Source organism: Neolamprologus multifasciatus, chromosome 5 (assembly GCF_963576455.1).
Source record: "Neolamprologus multifasciatus chromosome 5, fNeoMul1.2, whole genome shotgun sequence".
NCBI lineage: Eukaryota > Metazoa > Chordata > Actinopteri > Cichliformes > Cichlidae > Neolamprologus > Neolamprologus multifasciatus.
In genome coordinates this window covers 38,077,644-38,104,896 of record NC_140443.1, presented here as the reverse complement: position 1 = coordinate 38,104,896, position 27,253 = coordinate 38,077,644, and the positions used below count along the sequence as shown (strand labels likewise).

General features: G+C 42.5%; 1 protein-coding gene and 1 pseudogene across 1 annotated transcript in view; one reads left to right on the top strand and one right to left on the bottom strand.

The window, feature by feature from the left end:
• The window catches only part of LOC146519283 (G2/M phase-specific E3 ubiquitin-protein ligase-like), a 253,031-nt gene that overhangs the window by 43,690 nt on the left and 182,088 nt on the right, over positions 1-27,253 (bottom strand). The window lies entirely within an intron of this gene.
• Positions 13,654-14,991, top strand: LOC146519287 (uncharacterized; annotated as a pseudogene).

Sequence of the window (27,253 nt, the reverse complement as noted above, 5' to 3'; positions counted from 1 at the left end):
AAACAGAGAAGGCCGCGAGACATAAACAACCAAAGTGACAAACTATAAGAAGTAACTAAAACCAACGACGTTTGGAAATATAGTGGAAAAACTAACAACCTAAAAAATAAAAACAGAGAAAAAGTATTTTTTTAAAAAACTTTTTATCTTTCATTAATTTTATTTGTTACATTTTCCAGCAAATGTAAACTGGAAGGCACGCGTGCACGAGCGCAGACGGTACTGGTATTTTGGAGCGCGGGTACTGTATGCTCTGCGGCCACTTTTATTCAACATTTACTGACAGACACGATCTTAATAATACTGCATTTACACTTGACTCTGGCTTAATGGCACAAATGATCAGATATAACACGAGACTCTTGAAAGCGAATTACATTAAGCAGCTAAACAGCCTCGGGAGAAGGAGCGGTGGGGGTGGGGGCCACGCCGTCATCCGGAGCCGCTCATCAGAACAGGAGATAATGGAGCACTCGGGCCGCAGCTCCTTATCTGGGCCTCCGCGTTAATAGAGCTCAAGTTATTCTCCGCACGGCTTCTGGAACAATATTATCCCTGCACACATTCTGTCAAGAGGCCGATCCGTGCTCCCAAATGGCGCTCATTTCATTAACAGCCAATTAGCGCTCACCCGGGTCGGCCAGGCCCTCAGAAGCTTGGCAGGGCTAATATTAGCAGATGAATGCCCCGCTCACCTTTTTTCATCAGTGTGCACCAGACATCTGCAGGAAAATCCAGGCAGTGCGCTCAAACAGACTGTATAAAGGGCTCTGTGCTGATGTGCCGATAACACAAACACTTAAACCAGATGATCGTTTAGTTATTATAAGAATTATTAGGAAGTAACTAAAATATCTCCACAATTTTGAGGTCTTCAGTCGATGCACGTGAACAGAATTTTCCATCAAATCGCGAATACTTATCCTGTCAGAGGAGTAAAGTCGATGTTTTTGTAATCATGTGGCATTTGTGCGTCACGCGCCACCTCTCAAACAATGGGAACACTGCTCAAATAATAACTTGTCACTTTATTTCCTGTTTCAAGAGTGGGAGAAAGGTGTTTGTGTCCTACGCGCCGATAAACGACAAAGACTCGCAGATCCAATACTTGAAAGATGACCTCGGTGCGCGCCTTCTCCATGCGTGCACTGCATCCAGCAAACGGAATACTGTTACATCGGGCAGAGTGATAGGATCTGTGTGAGAGGCAGGTTGTGTCTTTTACCAACGCAATGCGTGTGGTCACACACGCGCGCGCACCGACACACACAGGGTCTACAGGCTGTAGGACTGAACAACGTCTGCTCAGTAAATAACCTAAAGGCAGGTTGGCCTTTTCTCCGCACTTTTTCTTTTTTCTCCAGCATCTGAGCAACCGCCTCAACATCCACAAACACGTTAACTGGCTGGTGCGCGGGAGCTTTAATTAAGGCGCGCCCACGCGCAGCAGATTAAAGGTTTTTTTTTCCTTTCTGGGGTGGAGCGCTAATCAGTTGTCAACAACATGAGGACATCTTTCTTTTTGCTCTCTCCACCACCGGGGGATCGCTGGGGGATTCAGGCAATTTACGGACTACAAAGGAGCTCGTCTGAGACAGGAAGAGAAGAAAAGCAAGAGGCGGACTTTTTGTCTGTCCCAGTGAACTGATTGTAAATGGGAGATTAGCGGGGAAGCTTCGCCAGTCCAGCAAGTGCCCGATCGAGGAGGAAGGAGAGAAAAAGACCAATTAAGTCTACCAAATGTTAACTTACACCAGTTTCCCCCCAGTTTAGCCCACATGAAATTCCAATTAAAGCGTCCCGGTAGCAGCTTTTTTCTTTCAAAGAAGGCGGAGGGGTTAGAGTGCTTGTGTCACTCTAGCCAGGGGACAACGTTCCCACAATATCTGAGGCAGGAGCTTGTTAAAGTAATACAAGGGCAATATGCAATGTTAAAAAACCGCTAAATACCACGACTAACACCACAACAACTGACGGAGGATGGAAATGAAAACACAGTCAAACAAGATTTAATCTAACAGCTGACTGTGTGTACTCTTCACTGAGCATTTGAATGAATAACGTTTTAATCAACTTGTCTTTATCATGCCTATGTAACCTAAGTCAGCTAGATTTATAGTTTATATATTGTGAGCATTAAATTGAATTCACAAAGGCGAGTGCAGAAAACACATTTTCACAGCCAGTCAAAACCAGCCTACAGTGCATGTTTGTTGTGCCACATATTCAGTAAGACTAACAGTAAATGAAATAAACAAGAAAAACGAGATAACTATCAAAGGAGATTAGACATCAAAATGCTATATCAGAAGTAGTGCTGCCCTGTCATGGCCATCTCTCCCTTAGCCTGCTTCTGCTGGGCTGTTCTTCCTGTTAAATGGGAGTTTTTCTTTCCCACTGTTGCCTTGCTCGTTGCCTTTGATTTATACTATAAGCATTAAAATATAAAGCACAGTGAAGCGGCTGTTGTGATTTGGTGCATTTGCTTTTCCACGAGCACATTCAAAGTTTATACTAAGTTTGTGCTTAGAAAGGCTGGGGCCGCTTTGTGACGTTGCTAAGACGCCTTGCCGCCCCACCCCTCGTTAGTGAACCACTAGCCCTTTGAGACCATGAGCCTCCATTGTAAAGTACTGAGGGTTAATGAGCACTGGTTTCTCTTCAGTCTGTAGCTGTGCACTCAAAGGAAACAGAGATACTGACATGAGATGTTTAAAAACAACATTATCGTACATTTCTCATAAAGGAGCTAGTCTAACATTGTGCTTTTGGAAGAAAATCCTCTGATTTGGTTAAAAAAATACCAGAAATGCCGAACTTGCTCGTCCAAAGACCAAAAAGTCCAAGATGATGGATAGAAATGAGCCACTCAAGATGCAGTGAACACAGCATTCACTCACACCTCATTTAGATTCTTTTACAGTCATCCCAGAAGCTTCCTCCACCAAAACCTCCTCAGAGTGTCTTAAGGACAGCAGTGAGGAGCCTGTCCCTCGGATATGCCTGCTCATCTGCTTTGGCCTGTCAAGGGCATGGCAGGCTGAGAGGATGTGTTTTGTGGCTGGGAGGGAAGCGTGGGCTGCTGGGAACTGAGCAGTGAGGGAGCTCTCATCACTGATTTGTTGTCAGACTCCATCCTCTGACCTCCATCCGTCTGTCCATCCATGCAGCTCTGCAGCTCAGGAGCTGCAGGGGAACCTGTAGTGGACGAGGTGAAGCTTCAGGTTTCTCTTAGTCAGTGACTGAATTTACTTATTTTTATTGTTTCACCAATTTTAGGACAAAACACACAACATCAAGTATTCACTGATTTAATGCCACATTTGTTTCTTCAAAGTATAAAATCAAGGTAATTGTTTACAGGGCGTAACTTTCAGATTGTGCTGTGTGCGTTTGTTATGTGTGTTTAATCAAACCACTTTCATTTTCTCAGAACATGACAAACAGTAAGAATTCGCTTGTTTTCTAATTATTATGTTTTTAAACATTCAGATTTCAAAGTCTGAATGATTTGTTGCTATATAAATAAAACATATTACTAAATCGATGTGACTAAAACATTATGAAAAAGCAGCCTTGGCATAAAAGATAACTTTTCAACTACTTTGGTAAAGATATTTTCAAATCACTGTTTGAGTTTAGTGTTGAACGTTCCCACATTAATTCACTTTTTCCCGCTAAAGTGAGTGAGCTGCACAATTGTGATGCATGTTTTTCACCCACACACAGCAGACGTGGGTCTTTTTCCTATTCATGGATTTGTATGTTAGGTCAAACAGCTGGCTATGATAGCCGAAGCGAAACAACACAGTAACCTTAAATGGCCAAGTAACTAAGGCTAGTTTCAAAAGTGAACAAGTCTCCAGCTTTACAGCAGAACTGAACATAGAGCCCACATCTTTGGATTTTGACTTCTTTTCTTTTTCACCGTCACTGCAAAGTGGTGATTTTTTAAAATATAATTTACCAGATTAAACTCTATTAAGTTCTGCATTTTTAAGTGTAATTGCAGTGTTATCATGTTCTGTGTTTGATTGGCAGTGTTGGGAAGGTTACTTTTAAAATGTATTCCATTACAGATTACAGATTACATGCCCCAAAATGTATTCTGTAACGTATTCCGTTACGTTACTCAATGAGAGTAACGTATTCTGAATACTTTGGATTACTTAATATATTATCATGCTGTTTACAACTACATGAATGTACTATTGCTGTGATTTATTACTGTTACTGAAGGTCCGCGGCTCCGAACCGTAGTAAAGGGACCTCTGGCTAATACGGTGGGTTCTGTGTTGGCTCATAGCTGAAAACTAGCTTTACTTTGTTGTCTGGGTCAACTTTGCTAGCAGAGACAGAGAGAGGCGTTGAAAGGCTGCTCCAACAGAACTTATTGTTTTTGGAAGAAAACACGAACACGGTGTACAGTCGAGTCTTAATAGCTTACTTACAACTGGGCTCGTCAGGCTCTCTTCTTGGCTGCAGTGGTTATTATTATATTTACAAGCTTCCAGCTCCCGTTTCTGCTCGATGACAGCTCGTACTTTTCCTTTTTCTCCCTCCCTCGCTCACAGACACATAACGTGTATGGCAGTCCATTCTCCCTGCAGCACGGACTACACTGCCCATGATGCTACATTCTTTAGAGCTATACCTGTAGCATTCTGCCTGTTAGCTTAGCACAACAACAACAGGCGCTCTCTCACCCAGGAAGCACGCAGAGAGAGAGAGTCACCGTGTAACCATGGCAACCGTAACGCTGCCGCCTGGAACAACAGAACGTAGCTGTCAAACAAACCCAAACAGTCCTGACCCGCCACAATATGAAACAGGGAAGTACCGCCGTGTAATCCATTTATTTCAACAAAGTAACTGTATTCTAAATACCACCTTTTTAAACGGTAACTGTAACGGAATACAGTTACTCATATTTTGTATTTTAAATACGTAACGGCGGTACATGTATTCCGTTACTCCCCAACACTGTTGATTGGACATAAAGATGTCTCATTCAGACTCGAGTACTTTCTATCTAGCAGAACACGGATCAAACCAGCAACCTTCTGATTACTGGGTTTCCGACACTATCACCTGTGTTCAATTCAAAAGATCACGTTTGTTTGTAGGATGGGAGTTTGCATTATGAATGTCATGTGAGTGCATGATGTCATCATGGATCACAATATCGGAGGACGTTTCCACCACCTGTTTGACTCAATGCCACGAAGAATTAAAGTACGCAAAAGGAGCTCCTGTATTGTTCTAGCAAAGCTTACCTATTAAGACAATCAGGGAGTGTTTATTACAATAAAAAGTACGAACATGTCAGGGGCAGACATTCTGGTATCTGGGTGCTGTAGAGAATTCACTACAGCAGAAAGATGGATATTGGACTCTGCAACAAAGTCAAACACTGAAACTTTATTACAGTAAAAAAAACTAAAACTAAAGATGTCCATAAAATAGTGAAGACAAGATAAAAAAACTGCACTCTTTGTCCAGCGAATTATGAGCCAATTAACTGAATGAGTCGTTTTCCCCATCATGCACTGGTGTTACTGAGCAGTGTGCCATCGCTGGGAAAGATCAGTTGATTTAGGGATGTCCGGTGTCTCAGCTAATCCTTTTGAGCTCACCTACTTGCTGACCTGCTAGAAAATGTCCAGTCCTCCTTTATTTCAGGCTACCATGTTAATGATGAACTACTCTTCTAGCAACATTTAACGATCCCGTGAAATGAAGTAAACAGTTCATGTTCATACAGACGCACAAACTCACATCTAGTCTAGAGCAGTTGCAGTCTTGCTTCTTTCTTGTGGAGTGTCCTAGAAGAAAAACTGTATTTCTTGTGTTTGCTTACTGTTTAGCTTTGCTACACAAAGCCTCTCTTCTAAATTAGCAAATGCTCATTGAAGTCAATCTATTTATCCAGGATTACTGACGTTACACTTCTTAATCTCTGAGTTCAGGTGTTTTTACTTCCATTGCCACAGCTGAAAAGTATAAAACGATGCAATTAGTCAAACATTTGTTAAAAAAGGGACATTTTAAAGAGCTATCTGATTTTGAGAGTGGTTCCATAATGTATAAGTGACCAGACTATGATTCAACTATTTATGTATTCAATCAGTAATTTGAAGAGTAAACTATATTACTTCACTACAGCTAAAATTCAGTGAGCTCTTTTAAATGACCTATTCGTTCACAAATGCTTGTCGAGGCAGACTGCATGGCTAGATGCTTCATTTTATACAACAACTCAGAAACTACGAGGTGTCACCCAACAGAAGGGTACTTGTTATTTTCATATTTCCATTCTAAAACCACACGAGTTGCACCGCGGTGACCCTTCAGGTCACAGGTAACGTCATCACCACTGAATCTATCACTGTCAATAATTCAGGGATGCAGCATTATTATTTATAAAGTCCAGTTTCTCTCATGAAGGTTCTTACATGGAGTTTTCCACACGTACAGGAACACACTAGTTCCTGCACTGATTAAAAATGAGAACATCAGAGGAGGCGCTCAGGTGGGGCAGTTTGGAGACAAAGTTAAAAAGTCGAGACTGAGATGATCTGAACGTGTGCAGAGGACGGTTAGTGGGTATACTGGACACAGGATGCTGAATCTAGAGCTGCCAGGCAGGAGGAAAAGAATATTCATGGATAAAGTAAAGAAGACGTGATGGGTTGCAGCACCTGGTACCACGATCACATGCCCGAAAAAGCATAAAGACAAAGATGACACTGGAGATGTGGCGTGCTCTGACTGAATCCTCGCAGCTAAGAGGGAGACCAGTGGGACACAGGAAAACCACAACCCCACAGGGCCTCCTACTGGTATGAATGGGGCAACTGCAAACGTTGGTGTGGAGCACCCACAATTTAGTTCTACATGTAACATGACTGTAAAGGACTATTCTGTTCTATTTACAGGACATTTTATTCACAAAAATAAAACAATTTGAAATGAAAAATAATCAAGATTATTCACTAAAAATATTATTATCAAACTAACACACATTGGTGGGCTCACAGAGTACATACAGAAGGTTGCTGTGACGAGGGGGGTGCCAGGGATGGGTGAGGTGGAGGCGTCCACTAAAGGGAACAAAGAAGATATCTAAACCACAGAGTGATTACCCACGATGCCTTTCTTAAGCAACAACTCAGTGGTGTGGTTTTTATTTTACTGCCAAAAGAATCCTTCACTTTGTTCTTTGACTTTTTTCTTCAAGTCTAAATGTGCACACACGCATACGACACACTTATACCTTCTATAAAAGGCCTTGTGTAGATGAGTTGTTCAGCTGTGTTATCGTATCTTGTGATACAACATAAAGCCTCTTTTTTTCTTTTAACCAGCTGCAGCTTTCTGCACCAGCGTCCGTGTATTCATCACCACACAGCACCAAAGTGTTTATGTGCCTCCTACACCATCCTTATCGACATTTCAGCTTCTTTCTCAAAGTGGTACTTCAACTTTAATCTTGAAATTTCTACTTTAAAAAAGATCAATAATATATTTTCCCTTAATGTGGCACTAATAGTAGATTAGCCTGTAATAAAGCACTTTGTTAAGAATCAAACTCATTGGTGCTGTGAGCCAAGACTGAATCAATATCAACAAAAAGTCCACGTAAACAAATGCAAAATTCATACGTGTTCTTTCGACAGTCTGTTTAATCCGTAAATCAAAATGAATAGCACTGTAGATTCTGACTTTACCCGGCGACAGAGAAAGACACCTGTGAAAAAACAATCAATACAGTGACTGAAGTGGAATTCAGCCAGCACAGCCCCCCTACTGTACTCCTCAAAGAGCAATAATGCAGCTCTAGTATATTCAAGTCTGGCAGGGGAAGAATTTTCACATTAGCTCCTGAAGGCTAGTTCTGTTCCAGTGCATAAGGTTTAGAAAGTAAAAATAGCTTTTACTCTTGGAAGGGGCTGAGAGACTAAAGACATGTTTGAGACATTCTACACTTGAGCCCACAGAGTCAATGAGGAGGAACCATAAAGGCTTTATTAATGTAAAGCAACATAACAAAAGCAAAGGCCTTTATGAAAGACGACATGCCTGAGCTTTTAACTGTCCTGATACAAGGAGACATTCAGGCCTTACAAACTGGTGCAGCAGCCACAGAAACTGAGTGTCGACTGAAACAAAAATCAACTGTCTGACAATAAATTTATAAATTGTCATTTGCAATTTAAATTGCATCAACAGTTGATACAAATGAGTAAACTGTGCAGGCTTGAGATCCAAACAAATGCAACCAACCAAGGTGTGAAATAACAGTCTGCAAAAAACACAACGCGCCAAAATATTTTCCCTGCTCCATTCTTTTCCTCTGCTTCACTTGCCCCTGCTAAACTCCCAGCATACTGCCGAATGCAATGCACCCTGCAATTACCCATTATCCAATCAAACGGAGTCAACACTTAACCATTTCCACAGCTCTGGCTCCAGCCACTTATCTGTCAGGGTTCTCAGTAGGCTTCAGTAGCTGAACAGCATTTCATAATCTTATGGCTTCAAATTCATGCTGCCACAGCAGGGACAGAGGACAGCTGGCTCTCTGTCTGAGGGGTCGTTGTTGTCAGTCACTGGCGGGGTGATTTCAGTTCTGGTCACTAACAGCAACAGCCCAGCACGCCAACTACCTCGTCCATTACAATACACAACGCAGGGCTGATCATCTGAAAGCCCTGATAGTGCTTTTTAAGCCCCTCTCAGATAATTCCCTACACATCGTCTCTTTTGTTACGCTGTGAAGCCGTCATTTATGATTGTAGACACAACACGAAAACCTCCCTTTTGTTCTTAAATTCTGTCCTTGGCCTCTCTCCACCCTGTCCTGCTCCCAACCCCAACCAACTCATACAGTCGGAGATTTTACCAGTGCAACACTTTATTTTGCAGATCAGCACAGAAATACACACAAATGTTTTTAAAAAATCTAAACTTAAAAAGCTACAATATTTAATATCTCTTTTTAAAGAAATCATAGGATTAAGCTGATCAGTCACTGACGGGCTGACTGCTGAAGGACCGCTGAGAGTTGTTCATGCCTGTGATCTTTCACAGCTTGGATACTGGCTCCCTCTAGTGGTTTCAAGACAACACTGCAGGAAAAGAATGCAAAATAGGATATTTTATCTCCACAACACTGGAGTCTGGCAACACTGGTGCATTTGAAGAAAAATGTTTATTCTCTTTAAAATGTCAAAACATTTGTTGAACAGCCATAAAGACAAATAGCAACAACAATAATAAAACAATGTGTAATGAACACAGACTGCTGGTGTGCACACCTGGAGGAAGTTTAGTTGGTTTCTCTCCCACCATTTCAGGGGGTCTTTTCTTCTTTGAACATAAGTGTTCACTTCAGCCTTTACTGCTTCTCTTAACTGTACCGCGGGATCAAACATAACCAAGACTGATGCTGCTGTCTCTGGACGTGTGCTGCTCTCCAAGAAACTGCCAAACTTTTCTTCTCGGCTTTGGTTGGAGGCGGCGTTCTTCCATATTCTTTCTCCACTCCTGCACTGCTCAGTGAACAACAACAAAAGTCCTTTCACATTGGTCAGGTCGGTGTCAGGCTTCATACAAACGAACAAAGTTCACTGCAGCGAGGCTTTCTTTGTTTTCTATGGCTCAACAAAACCTAAAACCCCAACTGGAGAAAATGGTTTTAACAACAGTGGTTATCAACTTCCTCTGTTAAGCCGGTTTGTGCTTCAGGCTCTGTACGTACAAACATGTGGGTTATGTGCGTCCTCTTCCACATGACTGGTATGGTTGTGGACTACTCCAGTCAGACACATTGTCAGCTGATGATAAAAAAGTGTGCACAATAAACATTTTTATTCTGGTGATCTGGTGAACAGGATCAATTTAAACATTAAATGTTACTGTGCCACTGCCCAATGTAGGAGGTGTGCCACTCGCTTTAGTTAGCAGAGTTAGCAAACTAAATTAATTTGACTGATTAAAGTTTTCTAGTATCTTAGATTCCAGCAGTTTAAAGATTATTTAGCAACAGATTAGAATCATGTACAACATTTATACATTTTCTTCATCATGAAATTAGTGCATGCATATTTAAAACATGCTGAAAATAAAAGAATCAGTAAAAAACAATTTCCTTGTTTATTCCCTTATATTTACATTTTCTGTTCTGGTTTGTGTTGTTCCGTGATTCCCTGTTTATTCCTGCCTCCTCTTTGTTTCCTTGTCTGACTTAAGGCCCCAGTGTTGCTGCTGCAACCTTGTTTCACAGTCACTTGTATTTTTACACAAATCACAGGAAGCTGCTGCAGTATTCTCCTGAATAATAAGTGTTGGCACAAAAACAGTACCACACTTTTGCAAACAGTTGCACCGTCTCCCTCTGTACATCTGCATGTCTCTGAGCTTCTATACTGAAATATCATTAAAAACTGGCACAATCGAACACTTGTGTTTTGAACCCAGCTTCAGCTCGCCATGGCACAACATGCCAGGTTACAAAAAGAATCAAGAGGTGCACGATCTGTTGAAGCACCACAAGACTGTTGTGCGTCAAAGAACAACCTGACTGTTCTTTCTAGTATAGTGCGTTTCCCAAATGCCCTTTAAGGGCTTTTGCTATCACTGCTATGCAGTTGATATTTTAAGCTGCGGATCCTGAATATGAAGTTGGTTGGCTGCCAATTTAAAGAAGATAAAACACAAGTCCTCGTCTATGCCCCTGACACATGTATGCACCTGATGTAATGAAGGCCATTGGTCCATTTTTGTCTGTCAGGAACCTTGCTGCTACAAGCCTTCTGAGCAGCTCCTTCTTTTATTTCTCAGGTTGTAAACTGGATCACCTTTCATTTGCTGGCCTACCTGTGGGAAAACTTTTCCACAGATACTACAGATGTTCAAAAGCAGTCACAAAGCATTCAAATAAATGCAGGGGTCTAAGAGTACATAATATTTAAGAGTCACATGTGTGTGCATGCTGCCGGAGGAGAGGCTGGAGAACGTGGTGCTAGAGCAATTTGTGGAGGGGCTGCCTGGAGACGCGCTGCACTGACCCATGTCTGTAGAGGCAGCTGTGACCCTTGCAGAGGATTATCTGGCAGCCAGGGCTGATTGGACAAAGAGAGCCATCCATCCAGCCAGAGGTGCAGGCTGCCCGAGCCTGTCCCGGCGGAAGAGGGCCTGGTGCCACCGGATTACTATGAAGTTCTCTCCCCTCTGCTCTCCCAAGGATCAGAAGCGTCGGGTGCCGGTCATGATGTATGCTGTGTGGCAAACATCACCTCAGTTTGTATGACAGACCGTTACAACACATTTTGGGTATGTTAAGTGCAAGGTGTAGTAATATGGCATCAACACCAACATTCCTTCCCAGAAATCCTCCAAGGGGAGAGTGGTCACTGCACAGCAACAATGCTGGTTGTCCCATCAAAAAGCAGCACTGGGGAGGAGAGAGGGCGCTTCTCCAGGTGTAGCAGAGCAGCTTCACCCGGCTAGAAAAGAACAAAAAAGAGCAAATTCTTCAAGATTTTAAATTAAAGCGCTGCTGTGCATCCAAACAGCTTAAGGCACAAAAAGCGATATGAAGAGTTTACAATGCTCCAACTGCTTTACATAAATGTGAAAGTTTTAAAAATGTATCAATTCTGAGCAGGAATTTTCTCGATTTTTCAGCCTTTTCATTTTCTCTATTTGTGCTTTTTTCTTTTTTTTTAAGAACTTTTTTTTTTTTTTTTTTACCTCTGTCACAGATTCTAGTTTTTGAAGGCCTTTTTTAAAATCCATTTTACGGCTTCTTTATGCATCCCAACTGCAATGTGCTTTTGTTCTGCACTGGAGTCGTTTTTGAATGACAAGTAAGAAAATTGATTAAGGAGTAATTTAATCAATGAATTGAACTTTGAAGCCACTCTTATTAAGTATGAAAAAGCAAAATAATAATAATACAAGTAAATGGAGTACAGCCACTGCTTACAGCTGTTCTCACCTTGAGGATATGAAGGACAGCCTCACTGACACTTCCCAGCCGCTTTGGTGGTGTAGCTGGTGAGTGCAGTGAAGAGAGTGACAGTAAAATCCACTGTGGAGAGAGAATTGTCTCTTAATGAAGTAATATATACATATATATGTATATGTATATATATATACATATATATGTATATATATACATATATATACATATATATATATATATATACATATATGTATATATATGTATATATATACATATATACATACATATACATATATATACATACATATACATATATATACATATATGTATATATATGTATATATATATATATATATATGTATATATATATATATATATATATACATATATATATATATATATGTATGTACATATATATATATATATGTACATATATATACATATATATATATACATATATATATATGTATATATATGTATATATATACATATATATACATATATATACATATATGTATATATATATACATATATATATATATATATATATATATATATATATATATATACATATATGTATATATATGTATATATATGTAGCTGGTGAGTGCAGTGAAGAGAGTGACAGTAAAATCCACTGTGGAGAGAGAATTGTCTCTTAATGAAGTAATATATACATATATATGTATATGTATATATATATACATATATATATATGCGTGTGGAGGTGTGGTGAATGATGGATGTTAGCTCAGACAACATCCTCTCCTCCCCAGTCTGCTCAGTAGACTTTAGCGGACTGTTCCAGGACAGAGTTGGCCCTCTTGACCAGTTTGCTAAGTTTCCCTCTGTCCCTCTCTGCCAATCCACCACTCCAGCAGACCACAGCATAAAAGACAGCAGACGCCACCTCAGTGTCGTAGAACATCCTTAGAAGACGCACTACCCACATTATAACCAATCAAGTCCTGCCTTTTTTTAAATACAGAAGAGGATTTACCATTTACTGAAAGGCTATGCCTTACTTTGCTTCTTTCATTATTGTGTTTCGCCCTGCATAAAATAGATAGCTTTTCTGATAACTTCAGTCAGTACTCTCCTACTGGCATTAGCGGTGACCTAAGAGGCTTAACCTTAATATTGCTTTGCAGTGTAAATGTTGCAGAAAATGTCTTTCCTTTCTTCTTGTGTGCAGATTGACTTTGATGTCATAGCGCTGATGGATGATGCAACTTTGGCAAACTACATTCCCTCGTACGGAGACCAAATTGTCCTCTTCAATTTCTGCAAAAGCAAGCAACCACTGTCAAAAACAAAACTAGGACTTGTGCAAAAACTTAATGAGAAAATGAAAACCAAAACAGAAAGTCCAAAGTAGAACGCTTTGCATGCAGATGAATAAGACAGACAAAGAAGCAAAAAGCAACACGAAATGTTGAGATAGGATGGATACAGAATGATGGAAAAATAGCCAAAGAGGTGAGAGTGAAGCAGGGAGGTGGCACTAGAAAGATTCAAATGGCCACTGATGCTGGATTAAAAGATATTCTTCAAGAAGAAAAGAAACTTTTTATTTTCCTGGTGGCATATCTCCTAAGGGATGTGAAGCAGATTTTAAGTTTGAGGTTTGGGACTTCAAACAGAACCACCTTACTGATGACACCCACCAGTCTATTGGCAATATGTATGAGGCAGCGAGGCTGACAATGTTACGCTTCTGCGTTGCAACAAAACCAAAAGATCCTGAAGAAGATGCCAGCGAGACATCTGAAGTGGTGTTTGTCTCAGAAAGCAGTGGCAGTGATGTTAATCCATTGCAAGTGGGGGAAGTCAGGGGTAATTTTGATGAAGTCATTCCTGGTTCAGAAATTTCAGATGATCCAGAAATTACTTAATGTCCAATTTTTGATGCTGAAGAAGATACAGAAGACACATCAGTCTATGAGGGTTTTCTAGTACCCCTCAGTCCACCTAATTCAGAGAACGTAATAACAATCACCATACGTCATACTGACACTTTACATGACATGATTACTGCTTTCTCTGATGAGGAGATTTTGAGAAAAACACTGAATGTGAAGCGTGTACTTCCAGACAACACTGAAGAACCAGACACTGGATGAGGAATACTAAGAGATGTACTCACATGCTTCTGGCATGCATTTTATGAGCGATGCACCCTAGGTGCAACCGTTAAAGTGCCATTCATTCGCCATGATTTTCTTGCTGAAAAATGGAAGGCAGTTGGCCGAATACGCTTGAAAGTTTACCAAGAATGTCAGTATTTTCCAAATAAACTTGCAATCCCTTTTCTGGAACAAGTGCTTTTCAGTGGTGTTTACAGTGATCTTAAAGCACACTTTCTACAGTTCGTCAGCAGCCAAGAATGAGATGTTTTGATGGAAGCAGTAAATAATTTCTCTGCAGTTGACTTGGATGATCTTGTGGAAGTTCTTGACAGTTATGGCTGTAGAAAAAGAATCACTGCTGAGACTCTTCCTACAATCCTTGATGAAATAGCGCACAAAGAGCTTGTCCAAAAAAACAATGTTTGTTATTGAGTGCTGGAGAGAGATCATCTATCCCCATATCTCCCTCAGCACTCACAAAGTTATTCTCTGAACTGCAACCAACTTCAAAAAAAGTGTGCCAGCTGCTGAAATTTGCTGTGGATTTGACTCCACAACAAAAAGAAGTGAAAAATCATCTCAAAAGATTCATCAGAGAGCTGGATAACATTAAACTTCAGAAATTTATGCGTTTCTGCACCGGATCTGATCTTATAGTAACAAACAGTATTTATGTGGAATTTCAAGATATGACAGAGTTTACAAGAAGACCAGTCAGACACACATGTGGGAATATTCTTCAGCTAGCTAACAGCTATGAAAACTTCCCAGATTTTTGTTCTAAATTTAATGCAGTTCTTGACAGCAATGTCTGGGTGATGGACATTGTTTGACTCTCAACAGCACTGCGCTACATTTGAACTGCTCATGCACACTAGAGCAGAACTGTAAAGCGATGTTAGGAACAGTGTTGGGACTAACGCGTTATTAAGTAACGCGTTACAGTAACTACGTTATTATTGTGGTAACGAGCACGGTAACTAGTTATTATGCCAAAATCAGGAACGCGTTAGTCGTTACTGGGATTTAGATAGGGTCGTTACTCGTTACTTCGTGTGGTGGCTATCGCGGAGCTTCCACCACAGATTCTGTAACATTGGCAAGTGGTGGAGGCAGCAGGTGGATGAGGGAAAGGGGATGCAGAAGGAAAAGAGACCCGAGGCGGCCGCCAGTCCAAGTGTGAACTGAACTTCAGGTAAGAAGTTGTGACCTGCAGTCTATCTGGGTCAGATATAAACCAAGTTTAGGTGCAGTTTATTTTCGTTATTCTGACTTTTTCCATACTGCGTACTAGCTAGCATGACGGAGTTTCTATACAGCTGGGTGGGTGCTATGAAGTTAATGATGTTGAACTTTATTTTGTTTGTTGCCAACCGTCCCGTCTGGTATTCAGAGAAAATATTACGCGTTTCTTATTGAGGCGAAAAGGAACAGTTTGTCCCGTAATTCAGCTACAATGAAAAAGGCACAAAGCTGGAGTTATTCTGTCTTTACGCTGCACAGCTGCCTCTTCTTCTTTCATTCTCCCCCCTCCCTCTCCCGTTTCTACTTCAATCATGAAAACTGATCAATGATCAGCTGATCGGCTCTCTTGTTTGTTTATCGCCCACTTTGCGCCAGAAAGAGGAAACCAGCCGATGTCACGCTAAACAACAGCAGCACTTTTAAGCTTGATCAGCTGTTGTTAGAATTGATTTAATATTAATTTCTAGTATCAGCTGATGTTTGTTGGAGCCACAGCTGCAAAAAAGCTGCTGGTCATGATATCGGTTTGGTTATCTGGTGAGAGGGAAACATGAAGATGAAACCAGGAGATGTCCTTACTGAATCATCAGAGCTGAACAGGTGATGGAGAAACAGGTTTACCTTTTAGGTGACATAAATGAGTTGAAGGGAAGTTATGAACTGTTTCTGAGAGACAGATAACCCCAGAATCCTTTTTTAGGTAGCTGACAGCTGGTAACTGTGCAGGTGTGGATCTAGCAAAGTTTTGCCAGGGGGGCCAGGTAGGGCATTAACAGGGAGAGGTGGGCACAAAGAAATACTTTTCTTTCTTATTCTCATTTAAAATGTCTAGCTTTTAAAAAATAATTATCTCAATCTTACAACAAACGATTGATGCATATATACCATCAAAACAGTGAACATCACTGTCACAACAGCGTTTGTTTTCATTCAAAGGCTTTATGATTTTTCCTATAATGGTGGGCCAGTCTCTAGTCAAAATGCCCGGGCCGATTTTTTGTCCCCGTCCAGCCCTGTATGCAGCTCATCTGCAGTCTGGTGTTACCTACATCTTCCTATTCAGAAGGCAGAATTTCCGAGTTACAGTACAGTAAGTTGAGTACAATCAAAGCATCACGACTGCAGTTTTTGTGTTGGATGTAAAAGGCGCACATGACGCTGTGACGTAGGCTAGAATCATGGCAGCAGTCAATGACGGTCCAGGCGTGGGATTTCTCTCGTGGAAATATGCACATTATCTTTTCCTTTCTATTGGTAGGTGGCACAGTGCACTTGTGGCAAGTAAACAAGCTAGAAGACTGGCAAAGTTATGGAAGCAACACATTAACAAGAGAATTCTGAGTAAAACCAAAGTTACTTTCCCTAGTAACTAGTTACTTTGAAAGTAACGAGTAACTTGAAGTAACTGAGTTACTTTTGATAGAAGTAACTAGTAATGTAACTAAGTTACTATTTTAAAGTAACTTACCCAACACTGGTTAGGAATATGTATTTTTATGTATTTTGAACTTATACAAAATACTTGTAGAAAAACTGTTAGAAGTCTAGTTTTGGCTGCAAATATTTAAGTTTCTTTTATCATTTTGACTTTACTCGATACAGTCACAAAACAAAACTAACGGGTACACTGTTTACTAGAGCTGGACCGATCCGATATTATGTACCGGTATCGGTCCGATACTGACCTAAATTACTGGATCGGATATTGGAGAGAAATAAAAAAATGTAGTTCGATCCAAAGTATCACAAAATCACCTCACAAAACGTCCTACTTGGCGCAACCCAGCTCGGCACATTGAAGCATTATGTGTCACGTGATAGAGCATGCATTTGGAGCCTCACTTCCTAACCGCGGCATTTCATCTCGGCGAAAACTATCCCAGATAAGTAAAGCAAGTGTGTAAGTTCATCCCTGAATGTTTGCAGAGTATTTCCTTGTTAAGCTTAACAACTGATATGTTGAGCCACAGCTGGACTGGCCATCAGAGTTCCATATTGAGGTGAAAAGGAAGCGATTTGTACTTCAGCTAGAATTAAAAAATAGACACAAAGCTGGAGTTATTGTGTATTCTATATTGCTGCTCAGGTGCATCTACTTCTTTCATTCACTCCCCTCCCTCTCCTGTTATTACTTCAAACATGAAACTGATCAATGATCAGCTGATCGGCTTTTCGGCCGCAAGTCCCGTCTTTCTTGTTTGTTTATTGCCCAATTTGCGCTAGAAAGAGGAGACCAGCGGATAAACAACAGCAGCACGTTTAAGCGTGAAAAGCTGTTGTTAGAATTTATTTAATATTAATTTCTAGTATCAGCTGATGTTTGCTGGTCATGATATCAGTTTGGATATGTGGTGAGAGGGAATCATGAATCTGATCAGTGATCAGCTGATCGTCTCTCTTGTTTGTTTATCGCCCACTTTGCGCCAGAAAGAGGAAACCAGTGGATGTTGTGCTAAACAACAGCAGCACGTTTAAGCTTGATCAGCTGTTGTTAGAATTTATTTAATATTAATTTCTAGTATCAGCTGATGTTTGCTGGAGCCACAGCTGTAAAGCTGCTGGTCATGATGTTGGTTTGGATATGTGGTGAGAGGGAAACATGAAGATGAAACCAGGAGATGTCCTTACTGAATCATCAGAGCTGAACAGCTGATGGAGAAACAGGTTTACCTTTTAGGTGACATGAATGAGTTGAAGGGAGATTTTAGCATGTCAATTTTAAAATTTGTTTGCATCACCCGTTCATTAAGCAGCTGGTGCTGTGCCTTCTGGAGGATTTTTGTTGCCCGGAAGCCTGAAGAGCTCATTTGCGGACTTTTAGGAGTAATCCGGTTTTGTCGGCATCTGAGGCAGAATCTCAGGTGGTTCCTGTAGTCCGCCATCTTACGTGCTGTTTGCTCATACTGACGTACAAGCTTTAGGCCGTCCTTGCCAAAGTGGGTTAAAATATCTTGATGCATTCTCAATCATCCAGGAAAGTAAATCTCCAAAAGTTGATTCTGTTCATCCGGACATAGCGTATCTTACAATACCATCTTACAATGCTGTGATTGCAGCCATTCCCCAACGCTCTATGAATGGGACTCATGACAATTGATCACTGGGTTTTGGTCAGTGGTTGTTGATCAATGGTCATGAGAATTTGCATTATTAAGATTAAGGAACTGACCTCCCAGCCCATTGTTCCTTCAGTGGGCTGGTTTCAGTCATTATGCAAATGTCCTGTTTATAAGATTGGGGAAACCTGCAGTCAGCTGAGACTGAAGAAGTCACCTGGATGAGTGACGAAACGTTTCTCCCAGAAAACGCTACGTCCAGATGATCAGAATCAACTTTCGGAGACTTGATATATTAACAATGATACATGTTTATAGAAAAGTTCTGTTGTCAAGACCTAGAAATGTTAATGCTACTATGGTTTGCTGAAACATATCACAGATAATCTGGGCACCTGGCATATCACCTGGGTTTCCAGCCATGAATATTAAGAATAAAGGTGGATACAGAAAACAATGAACAGGGAGCTGGTCAGTTTATATTTTATATACTATGCACATGTCTAGTAACAAAACACAGAAATTTATATTGCAATCCACTGGTAGGCAGGTTTACACCATTTATGATTCAATCAAAAATATAACATTTGTAAATGCAGTTTAATGTACGGCCTTTTAAAAGGATTGACATGTGTTTCATAACTGATTGACAATATTGACAATATTCAGCTTTTTCAAGGAACAGATAAACATTTCTGTTTATTGGTAGTGTGAATGTAGAAAAACAATCAAACTTGGGGGAAGAAGATACCAACCAAACTGTATTTTTTACTATGATCAACATAAAATAATACTAGTTGGTGCTGACGTCCTATTAGCACTCTGAATTTAAATTGCAGCAGTAATAAACAGCAATATTCAAACAGAATGACGTGAAAAATGGCATGTTTGTTCACACCTAAAAGATGTCTTTCATTTAATGCAGTGCAGAAATACCTGCATATAGGGTACCTGTAAGACATGACACCCACTATCAAATCACGTTATCAAGATGAACAGAAATATTTTTTTGTACATTTACACACTGAAATTTCTTAAATCTCCTGGGGCATCCCATTCATTTTCTACCATAAGCAGGCAACAGAGTTCAAAGACTGTTTCATCACAGGGGTGTTGACCTTTTGGGCTACACTCTTCCATACACAAAGTGATCTCCTCCATGGAAATAGGTTTCAGTCTATCCTCAGCACTGTGCAGCTCTGGAAATGAGTACATTACTACTGGTCGACCCGATGCTGCACTACCACTTGGCCGGATTTTGTGGGAGTTCCATGTGTTCACAACTTTATCAAGTTCATCCTACATGAAAAACAGCACAGTATAAGTGTACGAAACAGACCAGTACCAGTAGATTTAGCCAAAGTTGAGGCTTATTAACTCATTAATCAACAGACATAGAAAGTGACCTCTAATTAATGTAAAACCAAGCAGCAACAACAAAATAGCACTTTCACTAAACAGCACATGGACACAGAATGGTGCTGCATGATTCTACTGTTGAATAGATAGCCCAGCTGTCACGACTGGGGCAGCAGTCGTGTGATGAATAAATGAGGACCCAAGATGCAGACGGTGATGGAGATGTGAGTGGAGGTTTATTTACAGTGAAAATAACAGAAGTGAGGGCAGGACAGAACATAAACCTAAACTGGGTGAATCTAACAAACAAACCTGGAACATAAGGTCAGCGGGAGAAACTCAGAGATGGCAGCCCCTCAAGGGCTGGCTCCCGACAGCCCCAAAACACAAATGAACCACCAAGCCCGGGTGGGCGGTGGGAGGCCCAGGACGGAGGGCCCGGACCAGGACCAAAACAGAGGCCCCAGAGTCCCAAACAAAAGGTTCACAAACACACTGAGACCACCGTCACCTTCACCCTCCACATCTTCTCGAGCTCTTCTCTGAGCCCTTGATATTTCTCGAGCTTCTTGTGTTCCTTATTCCTTATGTTGCTGTCATTGGGAACCGCTACATCGATCACTACGGCCGTCTTCTTCTGTTTGTCTACCACCACTATGTCCGGTTGGTTAGCCACCACCATTTTGTCCGTCTGTATCTTGAAGTCCCACAGGATCTTAGCTCGGTCATTCTCCATCACCCTTGGGGGCATCTCCCATTTTGACCTCGGGACTTCCATGTTATACTCAGCACAGATGTTCCTGTACACTATGCCAGCCACTTGGTTATGGCGTTCCATGTATGCCTTGCGTGCTAGCATCTTGCACCCTGCTGTTATGTGCTGGATTGTCTCTTGAGCATCTTTACACAGCCTGCACCTGGGGTCTTGCCTGGTGTGATAGTTCCCAGCCTCAATGGATCTTGTGCTTAGTGCTTGTTCTTGTGCTGCCATGATTAGTGCTTCCGTGCTGTCTTTCAGTCCAGCTTTGTCCAACCACTGGTAGGATTTCTGGATATCAGCCACCTCCTCTATCTGCCGGTGGTACATACCATGCAGGGGCCTGTCCTTCCATGATGGTTCCTCGCCTTCCTCCACTTTCTTGGGTTTCTGCTGCCTGAGGTATTCACTGAGCACGCTGTCAGTTGGGGCCATCTTCGTGATGTATTCTTGGATGTTCGTTGTCTCATCCTGGACTGTGGTGCTGACACTCACCAGTCCCCGGCCCCCTTCCTTCCGCTTAGCGTACAGCCTCAGGGTGCTGGACTTGGGGTGAAACCCTCCATGCATGGTCAGGAGCTTTTTTGTCTTGATGTCAGTGGCTTCTATCTCCTCCTTTGGCCAGCCTATTACCCCAGCAGGGTACCTGATCATGGGCAGGGCGTAGGTGTTGATAGCCCGAATCTTGTTCTTACCGTCCAGCTGACTCCTCAGGACTTGCCTGACCCTCTGCAGGTACTTGGTGGTTGCAGCTTTCCTAGCGGCCTCTTCATGGTTCCCATTCGCCTGCGGGATCCCCAGGTACTTGTAACTGTCCTCTATGTCTGCAATGTTGCCTTGTGGTAGTTTGATCCCCTCTGTTCTGGCTACCTTCCCTCTCTTTGTTATCATCCGACTATACTTCTCCAGCCCGAATGACATTCCGATGTCATTGCTGTATATCCTGGTGGTGTGGATCAGTGAATCGATGTCTCATTCACTCTTGGCATACAGCTTGATGTCATCCATGTACAGGAGGTGGCTGACAACTGCTCCATTCCGTAGTCGGTATCCGTAGCCAGTCTTGTCAATTATCTCACTGAGGGGGTTCAGGCCTATGCAGAACAGCAGTGGGGACAGAGCATCTCCTTGGCAGATCCCGCACTTGATGGTGACTTGTGCTATGGGCTTGAGGTTGGCCTCCAGTGTTGTCCGCCACATCCCCATTGAGGTCCTGATGAAGGCTCTCAGGGTCCTGTTAATCTTATATAGTTCTAGGCATTCAAGGATCCAGGTGTAGGGCATTGAGTCATAGGCCTTCTTGTAATCAATCCAGGCAGTGCACAGGTTGGTCAGTCTGGTCTTGCAGTCTCGGCTGACTGCTTGGTCTGCCAGTAGCTGGTGTTTTGCGCCTCTGGTATTCTTGCCAATCCCTTTCTGTGCCCCGCTCACGTATTGACCCATGTGCCTGTTCATCTTAGCCGCTATGATGCCTGACAGGAGCTTCCACGTGGTGCTGAGGCTGGTTATTTGTCGCAGTCAGCTTCTTCAGCCAGTAGGCGTGAACCATGTCAGGGCCTGGTGCTGTCCAACTCTTCATACTTGAGACCCTTTCTTGGATATCTGCCACTGTGATGGTTACTGGACCCTGTCCGGGGAGGTCGCTGTGGTCTGCCCTCAGATCCACTAGCCACTGAGCATTGCCATTATTGGTTGCGTCCTTCTCCCATATGCTCTTCCAGTATTGTTCCGTCTCCAGCCTTGGTGGTGCTGTTCTCATATTGTTCCCCTGCCACTGAGAGTACACCTTGCCTGGTTCCATGGAGAACAGCTGGTTTATTCTCCTGCCTTCTATCTCTCTGGTGTACCTCCGCAAGCGGCTGGCCAAGGCTGTGAGTCGTTGGTTGGCAGTTTCCAAGGCCTCAGGTATGGACAGCTTCCTGTACTTCTTAGGCCTTTCTGCAACTCCGATAGTTGGCTAACCTCCCTCCGTGCTACCTTGATCTTAGCCTCTAGCCTCCTTCTCCATGGAGGGTACTGCCCCTTGTGGCTTTTTACCTTGTAGCCAAGCATCTCACTGATCACTGCTACCGTATTTTTAGACCAGCTTGTTAGTGTCGGTAATCGTGGCTGTAGGTATCATCCGTAGTGCTGCATTGACATCATCTAGCAGACCTTCTGAGGGTACTTCACGTAATCTTGGTAACCAGCTAAGGGGGGTCCAGGTTTCAAGCTTGGCCATAATCCTATCTTGATCCTGTCTTTTCAGGTCAGTTCATCTTGCGTTTATGTCATATATATATATATATATATATATATATATATATATATATAGTCAGTTATTGATAAATATCTTCTGTCTTATCTTATCTGATAAGAAGGAAGAGCATGTGCAAAAGGGGTGTAGCCTTTGGAGTATACAGTGTGTTAAGTGGATGAGTTGTACAGGGAGGTGGCAACAGGCAGGAATGATTTCCTGTGTCGTTCAGTGGTGCTTCTCAGTCTCTCACTGAACGTGCTCCTGTGACTGACCAGCATGTCATGGAGTGGGTGGGAGGAATTATCCAACATTATCATTGGGGGTGTCCAAATTCCTGGGCTGCATCCTCCCGAGGATGCATTTGTAGACCGATCATGTCACAGTGACGCGCCGAAGGCTGTCCAAATTCGTAGACTCCTCTGAATGCAGCCGACAAATGCGTCCTTCATTTCCCCAAATTTGAAGGATGGGTCGGGTGTGTCCTTCGTGGCCCAGCCAATTCCAGTTTTCGGCAATGGCGGCCGCTGCTAAGTTTTAAAATGACTCTTATTAATCTTTCTGGGTCACAAAATAAACATATTTAAACATATATAAACATATAAACTTTTAACATATTTTCAGGCCAGAATGTGGGTGTGTAAACTTCAAATATCTGCTCAGTTTATCAAGATATCGCATATTTGCAAAAGTGCTTCGACATTTTCGGAGACGTCTGTTACCCACCAGCTCGATAGCTAGCCGAGAGCTCGAGGGTCACTATAGCCGCCGAGAACGGCACATCATTTTCAGATCACCGCGGACTTTCACTACTCAGGTTAAACGTAATATATGAGTCACTTAGACAACCTAAAAATGTTATTTGTTTGGCTTTTTTCAGTGTTTTATTTGTTCGTGAGTAAATCGGTTTGGCTGAGATTAAAGTTATTAGGTTAGAGTAGATAAAATAAAACTTTATTAATCTCCCCGGGTGGTTTTCACACAGCTGAATAAACGTCAAACAGAAAACTGATTAAACAGAAGTGTGAGATGGTCAAGAATTTACGCCAGTGTCCTGTTATACTTTAGATAGCAAGGAGCAGATGGCTGAGTTTATTAAACTCCACCGAGACAGTGGTGACGCTAATCAGAAGGCTAGACGGTCCAATTTCACAGCCATTTACTTCTGGCCTACCCAACCTTCTGAGGACCCGGCCCATGTAGACCGCGAAGGCCGGGTCCTCATGAGGATGCAGCCCATGAATTTGGACACAACTTTTATCTTGGACAACATTCACCTCTCTGACACGACCTTAAGAGAGTCCAGCTCCATCCCCACAAAATTACTGGCCTTGTGGATCAGTTTATTGAGTCTGTTAGCATCAGCAACCCTCAATCTACTCGCCCGGCATGCAACAGCATAGAGGATTGCACTGGCCACAACAGACTCCTAGAACTCGTAGAAATGCCCAACAGATTTATTTTCCCGAGTGGATCAATATGGCTTTTACCATACTGGTCCACAGGATTGTGTTTGTTTGGCTGTTATTGTTTATTTATTTATTTATTTATTTTAAGTTATTACAATCAGAATGGACAGGATTGGGGGATGGGAAAGGGAAAGACAAAGAAAAGAGAACTTGGAAAAAACTTAACAGAAGGAGAAGGAAAAGAAAAATGGAGGAGAGAGAGAGAGAGAAAGAAAGGATACTAAAAATCAGTTTCATCATCTGCTGAAAAAAAAACAAGCAAAAACAGAACAACACAGTAGGGAAACCACAGCAACAACCTAAGTAACAGTAAATAATAAATATTGAATGTTACTGAGCAGCATGCAAGGCTGATAATGCATGATATGTCTGAAAGGCAGCAGCCAACCAAGATAGTGTGTTTGTGAGGATGTAAGCCAGTACAAACCTGAGCACCCAGCTCTGGACACCGAGAACCACCAACGCACTTGTGGGTGGGGGCATCAGCCAGTGGCAGGGAGTGTGGTGGGGGCACACTCTGTGCCTGAGATGTTCCGAGAGAGGTGGAGTCTAAGAGCTTCACATTATATACAAAATTGGTTCCAGGGCATATTGTGCATGACTGTTACGGCCCGGGGCCTTGGAGGGAGTGAGACTGCCTTTTTGTTTATGCAAATCCAAGTGTGCTAGGACTCGTGGAGGATTGGCTGCTGGGAGTCCTGTGCCAGCCTTCTTTTATGCAGATCATAGTGTGCCAGACCTCGCGGACGATTGGCTGCCTGGAGATCCCATGACCACTCGAAGACCAATTGACTGGCTGATTGTCTGCACCTGGGAGTATAAAAGGCTGAAGATCCTTCACACTATGGGGAACTGCTGCTCTGAAGTGACATGCAGTGGCCTCCTCATTGCCTCACACTTGAACATTGTTTGTTGAAACTGTTTGCTCTGTTGTTTGCTAAACCAGCTGAACTTAGAGTTTTGTGATGCTGGCTTGCCTTAGTTAACCCCTAGCTTTTATTTTGTGTGCTGCCAGCTTGCCTTAGTTAACCTTTAGCTTTTACTCTTGACTGTTTTTTCTTTATGTAATAATTGTTTGCCCAGTGGTCTGTTGAACAGCCCTGTTGGTTTTCTGTTCAAAGCTTGAAATTAAAAACTTTTCTTTACTCAGTTTTGTGTTGGGGGCTTGTGTATGTTACTCCTTCCCTGACGCCTAGCAGAGGGGCTCGTAACATAAGTGGGGGCTCGTCCAGGATCCTCCTTTTCCCCATAAGGAGAATTCCCTTTTGTGAAAGAGAGAACGTGTGTTTTGCTCAATTTTGGGTTCATTGGTTGATCCACACAATATTAATGAAAAACTTTGTTAAAGCAATGAATAAGAGAGATGAAGCCTTCCTGTACATGTAACAAATGTTTTCAGTCAGTAATAAGAAAATAAAAGAAGGTATTTTTGTTGGTCTGCAGATCTGATGGAGACAGAGAAAAGTATTTAGACAGCATTCTACATGTACAGCATGTACTGCTTTCAAGAATATTGTCAAATAATATTCTATGGAATTACAAGGGACCAAATTATGCTGGGCAAGTTGAAAGCATATGAACCTACAAGTTGATGAACTGGAACATATCACTAAAGATAACTTTTCTTCACTCTCACTAATTGTCCCCAGCCAATCTGGGCAACAACAGTGACAACCCTGGAGAAACCAAGCTAGATAAACACAACTAGAGGAAGTGGAGCCTGTCAGTGTTAGGAGACTTTGTTGGACAATTACTGCATATTTTACAATCGATTTTTAAGAACATTATTTCCACTTTTCTCAGAAACTAGGCCTGATAGAACATGACACTTTCTCGAACACAATTAATACATTTACACAATTTGTGTAGTTTGTGTCTGTGTACACCTGTGTGCACACCTGTGTGGATCAGCACGCTTGTATTCAAAAGGTTTCTCCATGTAAGGATCTGCTAGAGGGTGTGGGAAATTATAACCCCGTCCCCCAGGGCATGAAGCAGGCATGGAGGAGATCCAGGCCCCAGACATCCAGAGGCCCCCACAGTGCGAGAGCCCAAGGAGGACCATTGGAAAGGCAACCATGCCACCCTCCTGGGAAAAGCTGAGTAGAGCTCCAGACAAGGGGTCACCCAGCAGCCACGGAGCAGAAGCCAGAGGGGGCTGCAGTGACGTGCCCACGGGCTCTGCCGGCAGCCAGGTGCACCAGATGGACTGACAGGCCCTGTCAAGAAGCCACCGGCAGTGAGCCGGTATATACCTGAACGCCCAGCCCCAGACAACAGGAACCACCAATACGTCTGAGGGCATCAGCCACCGGCAGGGAGTGTGGTGAAGGGAGATAAGGATCCATAACTTGGGGAGCCTGAGATGTTCATGCATTCCCACCCTCATGCACATATATACAAATACTCAACTAATGTGGAGACAGACACAAATAGAAACTGTACACACAATCACACTCCCCAAACAAATTCTATACCCCAGGTCCAGGTACCCTCGCCCCCAGAGGGGGAAACCAAACCTAGACCCAGGAGGTGTTAACCTTTTCCCTGTGGTGGAAACAAGCAGATCACCCCGGCTCAGCAGCAGCAGGGAGGCTCCGCACACCAGACCCCAATGGGACAGCCAACGCCTCCTCCCAGTCCCTCCGCCCCAATGGCTAACAGAAAATGGGGGTGTAAGAAGACCTTAAACCTCCCTCCGCCCGCTCATATGTAGTGTCGCTGCATGCTGTTCTAAAGTGCATTTGAAACACGCGAAGGCATGGTGCTTCCTGCCAGAGAGCAGCAGGTGTCAACACGGGCCCTTCTGAGAACCCTCAGTGTCTACATGCATTTATTCACTGTGGCTCTCAGACGAGGCAGACGCATCTCTCACCCTCTCCTTCCCCTTATCTTCCCTGCTTGCTGCTTCTTTGTCCTTGTCTGGTCTTGTCTGACTCTAACCCTGAGAGAGCCTCTCATTCTCGCTCTTATTCTCTAAAACCTAAAGAAGGACCATGGATTTGATCCGCTGGTCCCTTAATGCAATTGA